At 38.9% G+C, this 14,054-nt stretch overlaps 4 non-coding genes across 4 annotated transcripts; 1 reads left to right on the top strand and 3 right to left on the bottom strand.

Annotated features, from left to right (window-relative positions):
* Positions 1–5,771: 5,771 nt before the first annotated feature.
* On the bottom strand, positions 5,772–5,844 carry trnak-uuu (transfer RNA lysine (anticodon UUU)). Its single transcript has one exon. It is a non-coding gene; the product is annotated as a tRNA-Lys (tRNA).
* A 7,777-nt stretch (positions 5,845–13,621) lies between these two features.
* trnae-cuc (transfer RNA glutamic acid (anticodon CUC)) lies at positions 13,622–13,693 on the top strand. The gene has a single exon. It is a non-coding gene; the product is annotated as a tRNA-Glu (tRNA).
* A 65-nt stretch (positions 13,694–13,758) lies between these two features.
* On the bottom strand, positions 13,759–13,845 carry trnay-gua (transfer RNA tyrosine (anticodon GUA)). Its single transcript is given in 2 exon segments — positions 13,759–13,794; positions 13,809–13,845. It is a non-coding gene; the product is annotated as a tRNA-Tyr (tRNA).
* Positions 13,846–13,934: 89 nt separating this feature from the next.
* On the bottom strand, positions 13,935–14,006 carry trnae-uuc (transfer RNA glutamic acid (anticodon UUC)). The gene has a single exon. It is a non-coding gene; the product is annotated as a tRNA-Glu (tRNA).
* Positions 14,007–14,054: the final 48 nt, after the last annotated feature.

The following is a 14,054-nucleotide window of genomic DNA, read 5'->3' as shown; positions in this document are numbered from 1 at the left end:
CTAGGTGGTTGCTAGGCGGTTGCTAAGGTGTTGCTAGGTGGTTGCTAGGTGGTTGCTAGGCGGTTGCTAAGGTGTTGCTAAGTGGTTGCTAGGCGGTTGCTAAGGTGTTGCTAGGTGGTTGCTAGGCGGTTGCTAAGGTGTTGCTAGGTGGTTGCTAGGTGGTTGCTAGGCGGTTGCTAAGGTGTTGCTAAGTGGTTGCTAGGCGGTTGCTAAGGTGTTGCTAGGTGGTTGCTAGGCGGTTGCTAAGGTGTTGCTAGGTGGTTGCTAGGCGGTTGCTAAGGTGTTGATAGGCGTTGGATAAATCTTTATATTAATTATTAAGACATAACATTATTAAAATAACAAAATTAAGTGATAAAAGCAGCATTTTGCTAAATATAATAGTCCTTTATTTGCTTTTTATCCTGCTCTATGTGTTGTTTTATTTTCATTTATTGATTGACTTGCTGCATTCGTTATTTAGTGTTTGAATATTGAAACAAATAACCACGGCCATGGCTTAAATGGTTATATTTTACCATCACAATGTAGAATATTTTATATCATTATTAACTTTTGATATAAAACTGCTGTGTATTTTAATTGATTGTTAAGTTGAAATAATTTCAGTGCTTTATTCTTTATTAGTGAAAGTGCCGCTCACTTTTCTCAAGGCCTGTCCAAAAATATGTTTCTGCCACTATAACACAAATACACTATTATTGCTGCATTTTCATTGTTTATTTGTCTGTTCTGTTCAGAGAGTTGAAATATATTATTTATTCCTCCTCCAGTCATTTTCAATCATCACGTCACATTTTGGTCATTTTATCTCTAAATAAAGTTTAGGCAGAGCCGCGCAACATGTGACCTCTAAATAAATAAGCTGCTGTGACATCTACCTATATTTAGCACCCCTGTTTGATAGAGCAGCTTAGTGTTTAGTCATGCTGTTGCTTTCGCTTTAATGAACATGATAAAACTAGTTTCGGCTTTTGTTTAAATTTAATTGAATAAAGGGAGCCGTTTTCATTGCGTTACCAAGGCAACTACTGATGTGTTTTGTGTAATGTTTCACAGAGATTTGTCACAGCACAACAGTGGAAAATGAAACCGTATCCATGCTGTCTGGCCCTGTTTGGCACAGAATGGAACGATTCAGCATAAAGATTGATTCAGCACAACAGTAGAAAAGCGGCTATTGTTAGCCCCATAACAGTATATATCATAAGTAATAATCCATATAATGAATAAGCTTTTATTAATAACAGCATTTGACAAAAATCCTCTGTAAGTGTGGAGGCGAGCTTCATCACATCAGCTGACAGCCCAAGCTTCACATTCGGCTTGTCGTTTTCCATCTACACTCTCTTGGTGCACATCAAAACCCCAGAGCATGCCAGAGACTCCAGTTCTGAGCACAGTTTGAAGAGTGCGGCCTGTCATGCATATATTGTTTGAAGTTACTGAATCTCTCCTTAAAGGAATCATCATTTCATCCAGAGTTGTGCTCTTCAGGTGCCACCTGCAGCATCTCTCCCTAAATGAATTTAGCCACGGTCTGAGTTTCCAGAGTTTGTCCTTCTTTTCCATCTCTGACAAGGACAAGTTGTTTATAAAGTGTAATGAAGTCAACAGAGATTGGCATCTGTCGTGGTACATCACATCAGAAACAGGGGTGTACCGTGTGCCTGTCTGTCAATACATACAGACTGCAAATATTTACATAAGGCCCATCTTCAGGTACATGCCAAGCATCTTCTCCACTTCCTAATGGTTAGTGTTTACAGATGCTCCATTTTAGCAAGCTCTGCTCATTTGTGTTTCTTGTCAGAGCCTCGACGTCTTCTGTCACAAACTTTTGGAAGTACTCCAGTGAGGTGAGGAGGGAGATGGCATCATACGTGCTGTTGTTTGAACAGAGTTCTGCATCTGAACAAAGGTTAGTCTTCTAAAAGAGGTCAGTGTACCTGGCACCATACCTTAAATGCTATAGAAAACTATAGTTATAGAACATTTACACCAGGGGTCACCAAACTTGTTCCTGGAGGGCTGGTGTCCTGCAGATTTTACCTCCAACCCTAATCAAACACACTTGAACAAGCTAATCAAGGTCTTAGTAGGTATACTTGAAACACCTAGGCAGGTGTGTTGGGGCAAGTTGGAGCTAAACCCTGGAGAGACACCGCCCCCCCAGGACAGAGATTGGTGACCCCTGATTTACACAATCAACAAAATTGAACATAAACAAAACAGCTCTTAGTCTTTTGATTTACTTGAGGATCTTTAGAATCATTTTCTCTTCAAATCTCTAAAAGTGTGTTTCTTTAACTGAAGAATACGGTTTATTTTATTTTTTCATTGAATTTTGGTCTTATTTTAAATTATATTTAATATTTAAACACAAACTGACATTTCCAACAGGGTTTTAAAACAAAACTTAATGTCAAATTAATATATTAATGTTGATAATATAATATAAATGTTAATAAAAATAGGGCTGTCGATTAAAAAATTAACTAATTAATCACACTTTTTATTAGTAATTAATCATGGATAATCACGAAACGTCATATTTATTACAGAAATAAAAACACAGGCATGTAAGTGCCATTTGAATTTCAAAACAATCAATGCCAATAACAAACAAAAATGATTTCCATGCTGGATTCTAAGTGGACTGCAAAAAATCCAAAATACAGGCATTGCAGATATGGAAAATGATAATAAAGTATTAAATACAGACATTTGTACTCATTGTAAAGTTGTATTGCTGCGAGTTGAGAACATTAATTATAAAGTAGAAATCATTTTGCTAAGTCCTGCTTAACATTTAGCCAGTTGCTAAGACAGTCCAGTCTGTTGATATTATCGGGGGACAATGTGGCCAAGGGGTACATCAAAGGCACGTACCAAAGACTATAGACTTCTTACAGGGTTATGGTTATAAAAAATTGATTTTCTTGATCGTAGAATTAGATAAAATACGATAAAGTACCTCCAGGTGGTTGTTTCCGCAGAATAAAGCTGATCAGTCTTATAAAACAGTGCACCACAAGTCTGTTGGGCATTATTCTGCGATAACAACTGCCTGTGTGTGATTTATACCTTACATAAAGATTGTGTATAACATAGTGCCTAATGTTGTTTTGTTGGTTCACCTTTTGCTATTGAAGCAGCTCTAAAAATGTTTTGTTGATCACTATTTTTAGGTGAGAATTGGCTCCAGTACTTCAATCACAGGTGAACAGTTTGCCCATGTGAATTGGACTGACCCCAAAATGGCCACAGTAGCCGTGTTTGGAAGGAACACCCTTAGTACACACTGCTGCACTGGCAAATGTTCAAATGCCTTCAGAGACAAAGCAGCTAAGCCACGACTGGACTCCAAATAAGTCTCTGACATCATCGGTAAGTTTTTTTTCCTAATAAAATATTTTGTAAATATTGTCATATTTTAAGATATTAAAAACAAAAATATACAAATATAATGATATAATTACACTCAGGACTTTGCTATCTACTTTAAAAACTATGTCAGGCCTTGAGATTTAGCATTAAAATAAAATTGTCAATTATTTCTCAGAGTATTGGTCACTTGGCAGATAGAAAAAAATTCAAATAAAATAAGTCTGCATAAACGGTATTAATTAAGTATTAATTATGCTCAGACATTTATACATTTATAAATCTAAATCAGTGTGTTATGTGGAGTCAAGTTTAATTTTTGCTTTATGAGTTATTAGTTTTGTTAAACAGTTTATAGTCATATCTTAAATCAAATATAAAGTTAAAATTTTTAAACAAACCATGGCTGGTTTGGGTACTGCTGAGTGCTGTGGCTGAAGGGGGGGGGGGGGGGGGTATTTTGCTCTCAGATGTGTTTTGGGTCTAAATATGTTTCTTTTTCTTATCTCTGACAGTTTACATGAAAAATAAATAGAATGTTGAAGCCAGCCAAATAAGAAAGCCCATCTCCCAAAAATGCGCTGATTAAGTGCAAAATGACAAAAAGACACCACAATTTTGTGTAATTTTTTGGAACTTTGTGTGTGAATATTTTTTATCTGCTCAGATAATGAAAACTGAAATCAAATTGAACAATGTTGAAACAACAGGACATAATTTTGTTGCCCTTTTTAAATCAATATTTTCAGAGGTTTGTGCACTAATGCTGTTCTCTAATATAGGTTGCACAAAAATTAAGGTGTCAAGGTGACTTTTCATAAGACAGTCACAGATACAAAAGAAAAGTGTACATTTAGGATTCCATTAAAATCCCATATACTTGTCATATAAGTCGTATTAGACAATCTGATGGATTCCTTTAGGTTTTAAGGTTCCAAAAACAAATAGGAATTCTAAATGGAATCCTATACAGAAATCCTATTGGAATTTCTAACATATTTTGGAACCTTTCCTAAAGGATTCCAATAGGATTTCTTTATAGGATTCCATTGAGAATTCCAGTTGGAATTTCCACGTGGGGTGCGTGCGTACAATTCTGAACAGTATCTCAAGCATAAACGTCAGACATCCACTAGACTGTTCAGAGCTGACTCCAGACCTATGAAACGGATCCACAATCAAATAGAAGACACACACTTAAAGTATAATCTGTTTCTTATCCGAGGCTGAGTGTAGTCTCAGCCGTCTTTATCAAAACTGGTTAAAAACCGGTATAATCTACATTCAGGCAGTTATATCCTTACTACACAAAGTCTATCTTGAATAAAAAGTAGAATCACCTTAAAAGAATTAACCGTAAAAACAGCAAAATCCCTTAAGATATTTTAGTGAGTATTAACTCTTAGAAATAACAATGGAGACAGTTGCTTCCGGTCCTCAGCCCTCAGCTCCACTCAAGGTCTCTGTGACCTCTGACCTAGTTTGGTGGCTCCTGAAAAAGTTATAAAGAGACAGGCAAATGCACTGAACGTTCTTATATTAAGCAATGTGTTAACTTATTCATTAATTAATATCAATTCAAAGTTAATTACTCATTCAAATAATCAAATGATTATATGAAAAAAATGAGAAACAAGATGGTGAGGAAAGGATAAACGTTGATTCATGCTGAGATGGATAGGAAGGTAGAAATCTGAATCCTCCACGCTCTACAAAAGTTGGCTTACACGCCCAAACAGGGACTTGAACCCAGGAATGTCAGATGAAAAGTCTGGCGCTCTACCGACTGAGTTATCCGGGATCACTGGGGCATTAGCTTAGATTTAAGCGCTTGTGACGTGTCAGAGTAGCGGCGTGCACTGAAAAGTGGGCTGTACAAAACAGGTGGCAAGAGGGGGACGTGATGCCAATGTCACCGTAAGGAATCCTGCCGTGACCCTGATTCGAAGCGGGGTTGCTGCGGCCACAATGCAGAGTACTAACCACAATCCGATCATGGCTAATTACCGGACAGCCGTTGTGGCCCCTGTGCGGCATGTTCCTCCCTCTGATTTGCCCCTTTCGGTTCAGTGAGCGCACGCTGTTGTTTTTCTCCTCCTACCAGCACGACGCTTTTCCCAAGTAACGCTGGAATTGCAAACGTTTGATGACTGTTGCAAGTTTAAAAAGGAAGAGGACGAGCACATGGTCAGCAGGACTCGAAGCAGCGCGAGAAGACCCCAATGGATTTTTAATGCACCACCTTAACCACTCGGCCACAACTACAAGACTGCCTGTGCTCTCCATGTCCTCATGCTTAGTACACGTGTTGTGCATGCAGCTGAAACTTTCAGCAAGCGATAGCTCACTGGCAAAAGCTGTGGCTCCACAAGAAGAGCCTTACACACCCGAGCAGGGACTTGAACCCTGGACCCTCAGATTAAAAGTCTGATGCTCTACCGACTGAGCTACCTGGGCTCCATGGCTGTGCCTCGCAAGTAGGCAAGGTTTAGGGTTGTGGTCGGCGCAGACCTTTGCGGTACACAAAAGTAAGTTACCTTCCACGTAAACTGCTATCTTAAACGAATGACCAGGATGGAATTTATTTTTTTTATTATTTGTATATGTATGTTTCTGCAATCATGTTCGGTAAGATGACTTTCAATTTTGCCATGACATGCTTCGAAGCACGAAGATGGTGAGAGTAAGATAACTTCCACGAAAGCACCAGGCTCTCCTAAATGAATGATGAGGATGGGATTTGAACCTATGCATCCAGAGAACAATGGATTAGCAGTCCATCACCTCAACCACTCGGCCAACTCATCATGCATTTAGCCACTTTTCAGATGGGGGCTGGACTATGGCACGTAAATATGTATTTGCAGCTATTTTCGGTACAGACGACATAACATTTTGCAGGAACATCCTTCAATTTTACTTGTCCCACCTACCTATGTTCCTATTGCCTAGACAGTGATCTACACCTACGTGCAAATGGCTTTTGCTTGGAAGCCAGCTATGCTCACCACTATACCACCAACGCTTGCAGACGTCTCTTGCCAGAGGAGCTCTTACTCCTCCTAAGGGTCATCTTACGCTGCAGATCCTCGTTAGTATAGTGGACAGTATCTCCGCCTGTCACGCTGAAGACCAGGATTCGATTTCCCGACGGGGAGGCCCTTTTTGTCTTTTACTTTTTGGCTGTTGCCTTTCACAATGGTGGCAACGGACTAAGTGATATATACAGCAGGCAAAGGAAATGCAATGGCCGGGAATCAAACCCGGGTCAACTATTTGGAAGGCAGCTATGCTCACCACTATACCACCACTGCTCAAAAAGAATGCTTTCAACCAAGGCCCTCTTTGTCTTGGTTCTGCAATGAAAAACATGTCCAGCATATGGATCCCAACCATCTCAAGATGCACTAATCTACCCACATGTCATGGGACATCTTCACAAGAGTGGCGCCTGGCCATGTAATGCTACGGCAGCCAAAAGGTATACATTGGCTGGGAATCTACTTAGAAGCCAGCTATGCTCACCACTATATTACCAACGCTTGCGGACATCCTCTCACAGAAGTGTAGAAATTGAAAGCTTTCGACCGAGTTCTTTGTGTGAGCGAAAAAAAAGTCAAGTATGGATGCCATCTCTTTTTGACTTTGAGGTTGGATAAAGCGTTCAAACGTACAACCTCACCCAAAAAATGGGAGGTCGATAATTTCACTCTGCAGTGGTGGAGTTCTCATGTTCTGTCACCCAGTATTCACTGTAATGAGCTCCCCTGGTTTGAATGTCATTGCAAGGGTTGACTGGATGCAGCTCATGAAAGGGCAAGCTGAAATTTTGTGGAGTAAAAGCTGGGCTATGTGTAAGATTGAATGGGGTGCTTTGTTTGCTGCAAAACATGCTAATAATGTTCTGTGTGCACTGTTCATGTTACTGCTGATGACCAGTCGAAGGCTGATGAAGAATTAAGGAATATTAATGAAGAAAAAGCTGTCCAAGCCCAGTTTTTTTCAACCCTCCTCTTGCCTCCTCGACGTGAATCCGCCTATTTTTAAATAGCCAACTCTTGACAGCTGCTCTCGCTTACAGCCGTACCACCCTGGAATGCTAGAGGGCAATAGTGCACTTGCAGCAAAGGAAGTGGTAGGCAGAGAATGAGAAAGGATCAATCGATTTTTGTTTTGTTTGTTTGTTTTTTCAGAAAAAGTTTGAGTTTTTTTTAGTTTTTCTTTTTTTGATAATTTTGTCCACTTCCCAGCAGCACTTTGCTGTCTGGGAAGTTTGTGTTCTGTTATGAGTGCAAATGTGGAAGGACTCAAACGTAAAGATATGGACATGGATAGAAAACGAAGAGGGCAACTGGATAATGGACTGGAAGTAGGACAACACTTTGGACACGGACAAATGGGCGATACAAGGATCTATACTAAAGAAGCTACAGTGATTGTTCATATGACAGAAGTGAATGAAGCTAGAGCAGAAGACATCATAAAGGCTCTGACTGAGAAGATAGGAAAAGGGAAGGATCTGGATGTAAGACCAAGAAAGGAAAAGGAATGTGAAATAACTCTGCCAAGTAAAGAGGACGGCGAGGATTTGGAAGATGGACTCATGATAAAAGGGAAGAATTGTGAAGTAAGACACTTACAAGTAAGAGAGTATATTGTATCTTTTATACATTTGCCGGCTTATATTGAGGATGATGAAATTCTGGATAAACGTAAGTTTTGGGGAGTAACACCTGCATCTGATATCAGAAGGTGAATGTATCCGGGTACAGACATTGCAGATGGTACAAGGTATTTAAGGGTTAAATTCCCGAAGGAGGTGATATCACTCCCAAACAGTGCAAAATTTGATACTGAAGAAGGAACACAATATTTCCGAATTATGCATGACCGTCAAGTGAAAACTTGTCGCTTGTGTATGGGTCCTGGACATGTGTTTAAAGACTGTCCTGATTTTAAATGCTTTCAGTGTGAGGAGCAAGGACATTTCACAAGGGATTGCGATGCAGTGAAATGCCTGGATTGCAGAAAGGTGATGGTAAGATGTGAGTGTTGGATGGAGAAAGAAAATGTTACACAAATCCAAGAGACTGTTAAGGAAGCAAGGCAAATGATGGATGAAACAGTGTTGGGAAAGATTGGTGAAGTTGAGAAAGTAATTATTGAGAATACAGAGAGTAATGCGGGAAATCGAGATGAAATGGAAGATAATTCACTGGGAGGAGCAATGGCTGAGTGAGAGGTTAAAAAAAATTCAATAGAATATAGTAAATGTATGAAAAAACAAAAAGAAACTGAAATAGGAAAGAACTAGATAAAGAGTTAAGTAAAGGCACAGAGGGTGAGGGAAACGAAGATATTGAAGAAATTGTAAGGTTACGAGATAAGTTAAAAATAATAGAAGAAGAAAAATGCAAAGGTGCAATAATAAGAAGTAAAGCAAAATATGCAGTAGAAGGACAAAGATCTACACAGTTCTTCTTTAATTTGGAAAGCAATAGGCAAAGAGCTGAATTAATAAAAGAGGTATTAAATAAAGAGGGGAAAGTAGAAACAGAAACTGAGGGGATTTTAAAAACAGTAAAGGATTTTTATAGTGATATGTTTAAAAAACAAGGAACAAATGAAGAAGAGAAAGAATATTTTATAAAACAGATCAAATCAAAGGTAACAGAAGAAGACAAAAAACTTTGTGATGAAGAAATTCAAGAAGAAGAAATAGAGGTGGTTATTACGCAATTAATGCCAAGAAAAAGTCCAGGTGTAGATGGCATAACAAAATGGATTTTATAAAGAATTTAAAGATATTTTAGTACCGATTTTAAAAGAGATCTATGAAGAGGTTTTTATTAAAGAATTATTGAGTGAAAAGATGAGAATAGGAATAATAAAAATGATATACAAAGGAAAAGGGGACAAAAAAAGATCTAAAGAATTTTAAACCAATAACAATGTTAAATACAGATATGAAGAGTTTAGCAAAAGTTTTAGCAAATAGGTTAAAATATTTTTACCCAAGATAATTAAAACGACACAGGCTTATAGGGTGCAAGGAAAAAACATAACAGATGTGGTGAAAAGTATAAGGGATACAATAGACTATATGAAAGAAAAAGAGAAAGGTTTTTTTAATAGGTTTAGATCTAGAGAAAGCTTTTGACAGGGTAGAGCATGATTTTTTATTTGCAGTTCTTAAAGAGTTTGGATTTGGGGAAAATTTTAGGAAGTGGATTCAGATTTTTTCTACAGATATTTTAACATGTATAAAATGTAATGGCTTTTAACAGAATGTCTTCAACCAACAAGATCAATAAGGCAGGGATTCTCATTGTCTGCTTTATTAAACACGCTGGTAGCTGAACCACTGGGATTGGCAATAAAATCAGATAGAAGCATTAAAGTAATACAAATAGAATAAAAAAGACAACAGAGAAGCTGTGTATCAATATGCGGATGATACTACATTGTTGGTTGAAGATATTCAGAGTATTAAAGGCGCGATGGAGATTTTAGAGCGATATTGTAAAGCATCAGGAGCTAAGGTTAATGTTGGAAAAAGTATATGCATGAGGGTGGGAAGCAGTGGTGTAGTCGGGGCTATACGCACGTATACTCCGTATGCCTACTTTTTTCCACTAGCTCTTTGGGTATTACGACTTCTGAGGATCAATAATTGCGTATACCCTCAGTATACTCACTTGTTTTGCTGATTAGACTTCCCTAATTTACGTGTATTCGCATCCCTTAACTGCCAAGTGCTTTTTTTAACTCTCATCTTAATTTGTTGCAATTGGTGCATTTTTGTTCATATTTTGCGCCATTCCCTGCCCCTGACGACCACAGCAGCTGTGAGAAAATTTTGGGAGTTTTTCAAAGTCTGAATGATGTCTCGCTGAAACGTTCAGGTAAAGTAATAAAATAGCATGGGCGGGTTGGGTGGGTAATAGTACACCACCTTTTTTTTTAGGACTACACCACTGGTGGGAAGAGTAGAAGAAATAACACAACACATACCCTTTAAAGAAGAAAAGCAACACACAAACAGTTTGGGAATTTGGGTGGGGACGGATTCTAATAAAGCAGATATTTTAAATTGGGAGGGAGTTTTAAATGGAATTGAGAAAAGACTTAGATTTTGGAAAGCTCGAAATTTGACGTTAAAAGGGAAAGTATTAATCTTAAATGCTTTAATGTTGTCAAAGGTCTGGTATGTGTTAAGTGTAACTGCATTGCCTGAAGTATACTATAAAAAATGAAGGATGTAGTTTTAAAGTTTGTGTGGGGAAATGGAAGAGCCAAAATTGCTTATAATACTTTGATTGGGGAGGTAAAAGAAGGAGGTCTGGGACTTTTAGATAGCTTTTAAAAAAAGAAAACATTAAGAATTAAGATTATTCAAAGGTTTTTGGAAGGGAAAATGGATGTGATTTGGAAAAGTGTGTTAGACTATTATTTGAAGAAATGTGGACATTTTGAAATGGGATGTAATGTTTTATGGATGAAAATGAAAAATAGATGATAGCAGGTCTGCCAAGATTTTATGTTGAGGTCTTAGAATCATGGGGGGAATTTTTAAGAAAATGTGTTGAATATACCAAAAGGAAGGACTCAGATTGTAGAACAACCACTTTTTCAGAATCCAAATATTTTAAATGAAGGAAAAATGTTATATTTTAAGGAAAGGTGGGATGGAGGATTAAGACAAGTTAAAGATGTATTATATGAAGTGATAAAAGGATTTGTACCATTACAAGTAATTGTAGATGCTGTGGAGGATGATTATAAAAGAGTTGTTAAAACAAAATTACAAAGACAATATCATGATTTGAAAAAAGCAATACCAAAAGATTGGATTGAAATAATTGAAAAAAAAAATGAGTTGGGGGATAAGGAAGAATTACCAGAGGTCTATTTTAAGAAAAAAAAATGGAGAAAAGATCAATATGAGCTTATGTACAGTTAAGAGTTTTTATGTTGTTTTTAGATCAAAGGCTTTTATAAGACCTATAGCATTCAACTACCGGAAGGAAAGATATGAGGATTTAAATGAAAAAGAAATATGGGGAAATGTCAGAATGAAATATATGGAACCAATTTTAGAAAATTGTAATTATTTATTGAGACATAATTGCATATTAACAGAAATGAGATTGTGTAAAATGGGAATTGAACAAGATATAACATATAAGGTGTGTATAAAGGAAGGGGAAGGTTTATTACATTTGTTCTTCTATTGTGAAAAGTTGGAGGAATTATGGAAAAATTTAAGAAAATTGCTAAATCGTTAATAGGGGACATATATGTGGATGAACAAAAGAACTGGGAAATTTTTTTTTTATTTGGTCAAAATGAATGTGGTATGTATGCTTTTAATCTATGTATAACAATTGCTAAGTATGTGATTTGGATAAGGAGAAATATGGCTAAACATGATGGGAAGAGAGTGGATATATGGCGTATGTTTAAAAACAGAATGGAGATGGCTGTAAAATTGATATTCAACTATTTTATAGTACAAGAAAAGGAGGATGTATTTATAGAAATAATGGTAAAAGGGAACGTAATGGTTGAATACAAGGACAACATTTTAAGTTGGTTATGGGAAAAATAGGAAGTCTAATAATGAGTGTTGTAAGTATCATGTGATTTTTGTGTGATGTGATCATTTCTTTGTAAAAATGTAAATATTTGATTTTAATAAAAAATATATATATATATCTCATCTGAACTCCGAAGCAAAGCAGGGTTGGGCCTGGTTGGTACTTGGATGGGAGACCACCTGGGAATACCAGGTGCTGTAAGCTTTTTAAATTTCTTCATTTGGCAGCTAATACACTTCCCAAAATACCAAAAAAACAACAACTCTGAATTCCTCTCTGAACTCTGGAACCAGCCAGGTCAGTGTACCCACTTCCCTGATTCCATTCGGGGGAAAGTGGGTACAGTGACTTGGCTGGTTTAACTTAGCAGGAGCTGTTGGTGCCCCAAAGCAGAAACAGAAAAAAAAAAAAAAAAAAAACAGGTAAACAATTGAGGGGACAAGGGCCTTGTTACTGTCAGTGCTGTGTCAATGCAAGCTGAGCTGCGCTCGGCTCCTGGTGCTGCGCCTATTTTTAAATAGCTAACTCTTGACGGCTGCTCTCGCTTACGGCCATACCACCCTGGCAATGCCTGATCTCATCTGAACTCGGAAGAAAAGCAGGGTTGGGCCTGGTAGGGACGTTTGCATCAAGTAGGCTGGGTTTACGATTGCTAAGCTAGAATCCTCTGATCCATAGTCATAAGCGTTATCCTTTGTGCCACTGGCACTCCGTTCAGCACCTTGTTAGCACATTGTTTGAAACAAGGACAAGGCTCTGTCAACCTGGAGTTCCGTCACCACACATTCTGCTTTGTTTTATAGCAAGACGTTGTGTGGATGGGATGCTCTTACAGGATTCCTGACAGTCCCTCCATAGAACCCCTGAGATCCAGGGTCGAAGACTCTCTTCTCTCCAAGAGGAGGTTAAAAGCCATAGTTTCTTTTATGCATGTTTTATCAGAGCACTTAGGTATTGCTACAGCTCAGAGACTTACAAGTGGAAGAGATTACGCTGCAAGTTGGCTGGGTGACTTCTAAGTGATAGGGACTTTTGCAACAAGTAGGCTGGGTTTATGATTGGTGTAGCTGTAGTAGACGTTAATAAAAAACTAGCAGTTGGGGCAGCCTTTGAAACCAGGTGAGCACCCCATGGGCTCTGTGATTGCAGCCCCTTAAACTCGACTCACTCCAGAGTGGACCTGAACCGCTCCAGTGGGGGCGAAAGGCGACTGCAGCGCACTGGCTGACATCAAAGCAAAAATACCAGAGCGAGCCAGCCAGGAGTCGAACCTAGAATCTTCTGATCCGTAGTCAGACGCGTTATCCATTGCTCCACTGGCCCTGTCTGCCTAGCTTTTCATCTTTATCTTGTTACTTGTGATAAGGACACAGCTCAGTCAACACGGAGTTCATTCAACACGGAGTTCGTTCAACACATGCTGTCCTTCGTTATTATGGCAAGTTGTGGTGTCGATAGGATGCTCTTACAGTGCATGTGACAGTCCCTCCCTAGAAGAACTGTGATCCAGGGTCTGAGACTTTCTCCTCTCCAGGAGGAGGTTACAAGCATTAGATTTATTTTTGTCAGAGCAGCTGCAGCATACTTGCGTGGAGGCCCACAGCTAGGCTTGAGGGCGAGCTTCTGCAGGACCTTCCCTGGTGGTCTAGTGGTTAGGATTCGGCGCTCTCACCGCCGCGGCCCGGGTTCGATTCCCGGTCAGGGAACTTCCTTTTGAGCTCTAGCTATCAAGATGTATGCGAACTGCACAGGCATGAAAGGGCAAAAGACCTCCTTCGAGCCGGAGTCGAACCAGCGACCTAAGGATTGCCAACAACACACCTACAGTCCTCCGCTCTACCAACTGAGCTATCGAAGGCCTATGAGAGTCCCACACAAGCCCACCCCCTTAAAGTTGCTGCAGTCCGACTGCTGGAAAAAAAGGGCAGTGGCAAAAATACTCAAGGCTTCCCATACCGGGAGTCGAACCCGGGCCGCCTGGGTGAAAACCAGGAATCCTGACCGCTAGACCATATGGGAGCTGCCACTTATGAGGGCAGTCTTGGCAAAAACTTCAGTTCTTTCTAA

Source organism: Danio aesculapii, chromosome 4 (assembly GCF_903798145.1).
Source record: "Danio aesculapii chromosome 4, fDanAes4.1, whole genome shotgun sequence".
NCBI classification, from domain to species: Eukaryota; Metazoa; Chordata; class Actinopteri; order Cypriniformes; family Danionidae; genus Danio; species Danio aesculapii.
The sequence above is the reverse complement of the archived record's forward strand: the minus strand, read 5'-3'. Positions and strand labels throughout refer to the sequence as shown.